Here is a 4085-nt window from a genome sequence, read left to right on the forward strand (position 1 = left end):
CAGCTTCCTAGGGCTAAACGGCAGTAGTGTGTTCCCTTATTGGGATTGTCCCATTAAGTTGACAATATACTACAACTTTATATATATGTATATATATACATATATATATATATATATGTATATATATATAATATCAGACTCAATATTAGGGAAGTAACCTAATTTAGAAGGGCGCCATTAAATAAGACTCCATAAAATAACTCTATTGTGATAATTGTATTTAAGCATGAAAATACAAATAAATGTCTAAATGTTTCCCTGCATTTATGTGTGTGCGAAAAATGCGTGTATGAAGTATATTTCATATTGTGTTCATATAAGTCTTAAAAAATTAAATTGGATAGAAAGGTATAATCCTGCAGCTTTTTTGTTTAATCGACATGACGTCTTTCTGGAATATATTTCCTGTAGCATGATTCCATACACCATTTTCTTCTTGTTTCCCTACTGGTTATTTGCTTAATGTACATTCAACATATTCCAGTGTATTTTGTACAAATAATACATTGGGATTTCCAAGAATTTATTTCATGCATTCGTTCGACAAAAATAATGTTAAAATATATATTGAATGTTTGTTTCTTGCATACTGTATATAGTACGCTTTCAATGGAGAAGCTTTTGTTCAGAATATGCTATTTTTGTGTTCAATATGGTTTCTTTTGTCGATCCAGAAAGTATAGTTTAATTCGTCGATCCCCAAATTGCTCTCTACGTTCGAAGAATATAGGAAAGTATTGTTACTGATGTATTTTCTAAGGATACTGTTACATTCTCTAAGGAAATTAGCAGTGAATATAAACAGAAACATAGTCAGGAGGGAGTTTCCTACCCAGCGCTCAATGTTTCACGCGGTTCATATTGTAAGATATAATATATGATAACGGCAATTGTATTAAATGCAATACTCTTTGAATAATATGAAAAAAAATCTACTACTACTACTACTAATACTACTACTACTACTACTACTACTACTACTACTACTACTACTACTACCAATAATAATAATAATAATAATAATAATAATAGTAATAATAATAATAATAATATTATGGTCCCTCCTTTGTTAGCCACAGGGTCTATGATATATATAGAAAATATTACAAACATTAAATTTTGGTGCTTATAGAAATATGAATGGATTGAGAATCCAAAGTAATTCAGAAACCTCGGAAAGAATTAATCAGTGAATGTATTAAGCGATTTGAGAAAATCTTTGTGCACGCGCTCGTGTGTACGTGTGTGCGTGCGTGTGTATACAATAATTAAACCAACTTAAAATATAGAACATAAAAACGCCAACTGGGTAGATTTGTATACATAAATGTAAATTCGACCTGAATCTGTTCGAGGCTCCTCCAGATACAATTCGTTTCCCTCTGCTAACCCATATATGCCATGCCATATAATGCATATAGCGGATTAATTGCAAAAATGCTTTTGAGCAAGTTTTGTATCCGAGAATCGAAGAAAAATGTTACGTCCTGGCTGCAGTTTACAAAATAATGTCTATAGGTTTGCGAGAACATTTTTGTATATATGCTGTCTTTAGAAACCTCTAAATTATCGGAGCTCACCTCTTTGCCAAAGTAAACCAAATAGTTACCTAATCATGTTATGTTTTTTGGGAATTCATCGCTTCTTACGGAAAGAATTGTGAATTTCATTTCAGTGAGGAAACTGTTGTGCTCCACCTCACACTTTCTATTTGCGTTACCGTTAGCAGTTCATTTATTTTCTGTTCGTGACCTTAGTTTCTCTTTACTGTCTGCTTTCTCCCTCTTCTTCATTATCACAAAGCATGGAAGCGAGAACAAGGTATTTCAAATTCGTGGCTTTGAGCTGAACCCAATAATATTCTCTTCTGAAGCGAAGTCTCTCTCTGATTTGAGGTGACCTTTTAATTTTTCTTAATTTAATACAAAAAATTTTTCTTAATTTAATACAAAAAACACTTAAATGATCATAATTTTTATGTGTGTGTCCTTTTGAGCTTCCAGCTCAAAACGAACAGTTACAATTCTTCTCTCAGGGTACACAATTTTGGGGGCATGACGTCTGTCCATCTGCTGTAGCTTGTTTACTGAAATGTGAACAAGAGCTCGCGGTTAAAGTCATTAGCAATGATTTTTAACAAAATGTGGTGGGATCGATTTATGGTCTAGTGTGTTTGCAATAGATAGACATGTCTCTTTGCCTGTTCTTTAGTTCTAAGAACAATACACCCGGAGTTTTGTGCGCTGTATTGACGATTATGAGATCTTACTTCACTAATCAGCAACAGCACCATCTAATTGTGCAACGAGTTGTTCTCGCACTGGAAGGTTCAATTTCTTATTTCTCTCGTTTGACATATTTGAGTAGATATTCAATGTTGTCATGCGTTTGCTTTTCATCTAATTGCTGCATGCCTAGAATTTATCCGTTTGAAGTCATGAGTGCAATGGAATTGTAACTCCACAACTATTTCTTACGCTACTTTTATCTCTATACATGTAAGAGTGTGAAGGAAAATGCGTGCGTGCGTGTGTGTGTGTGAGTGTGTGTTTGTGTTGTGTGTGTCGCATTGTGATCGAGAAAGTGTTGTGGCTGATAATGAATGTCAGTCGTTTTACTAAACCATTTGTTGTTGTTGGCACTCCGTCGCTTACGACGTCGAGGGTTCCAGTTGATCCAATCAACGGAACAGCCTGCTCGTGTAATTAACGTGCAAGTGGCTGAGCGCTCCACAGACACGTGTACCCTTAACGTAGTTCTCGGGGATATTCAGCGTGACACAGTGTGACAAGGCTGACCTTTTGAACTACAGGCACAACAGAAACAAGAAGAGATGGTGGTGAACCCTGCTGTACTCTGCCACCATCCCCTGCCGGAGACTCGTTGAGCTTTAGGTGTTTTCGCTCAATAAACACTCCCAACGCCCGGTCTGGGAATCGAAACCGCGATCCTATGACCGTGAGTCCGCTGCCCTAACCATTGGGCCATTGCCACACTAAACCATAATCGCTACCATAATGCAGAATGCCTTAAGCAGAGTCTACTCTGTTTCAATGGTTTCCAGTTTAAGGCTACGTGTTTCACTCTCTACTAACAGTGCTGGAAGTCCTTCAATAGGTCATGTGCACAGCCTCCCCTTCTGACTACAAGATAGAATAGTATATGTGAGTTCCTGCCGAGTTAAAAGGAAATATTTTTACACATTAAAGCATTTGCATCTTGTACAATCTTATAAGTTCTCCTCAATACTTTGTGTATCGGTGTTATCTCTATCAGCTTGTTTTGTTGCTGGAGTCTGATTGCTATCGCCTGTAAAAATCTTTACGTGTGTGCAGGCAACAATATGAAACAAATAAATTAATCAATATTGTTTAAGAAATATTCGTTTAGACACTATTTCTATGTAATTTTTCCATGGAATTTATGCTAGCCAGTATCGGGAGCGTCGAAAATTGATTAGAAAATACGTCTGTATAAATGAGCACTACGAAAGTGTAACGTCGTAATTAGCTAATTCATACGCACGATTTGCCTATTCAAATGTATTTCCTACACTTCACACTCTATATTCGTTTTTTTTCTCTTCAATATGCTTTCAATCTTATTTACGTTCCACATTCTCAGCCATTGCCCCACCACTATGTTCCACCATGTTATAACAGCGCCACTTCATCCATGACTACCAGCACATGTGATGCTTTTGTCATGATACCTGCCTGGTAACCCGATAATAGCATCCTGGTACACGTGATAATAGAATCCTGGAGTTTCCTGATAGATCAGGTCAGAATGGCATGAATGAAAGTGCTGTTGCAGCGAGTGGCAGCACTCACTATTCATCGGTGTTTGTTCGGATCCTCCTGATTAGGGTCTCACATAGTCCTGCGATACGACTTCATCCGCCGTAACCGCATGGCATGGCATGTGGCCGACCAACTTGAGCCGGATCATCAGAGAAGAGAACGCGCCATGCAGGCTCCAACTCGGTAAATCAAGCAACATGATAGAACATTTGGCATGCGAAGAACAGGACGCATCACAGATTCCGTGTAAAGTTGTTTATATTAACCAGGAGGTTATATATA

The sequence above is a fragment of the Octopus bimaculoides genome, chromosome 3 (genome assembly GCF_001194135.2).
Source record: "Octopus bimaculoides isolate UCB-OBI-ISO-001 chromosome 3, ASM119413v2, whole genome shotgun sequence".
Taxonomy (NCBI): domain Eukaryota; kingdom Metazoa; phylum Mollusca; class Cephalopoda; order Octopoda; family Octopodidae; genus Octopus; species Octopus bimaculoides.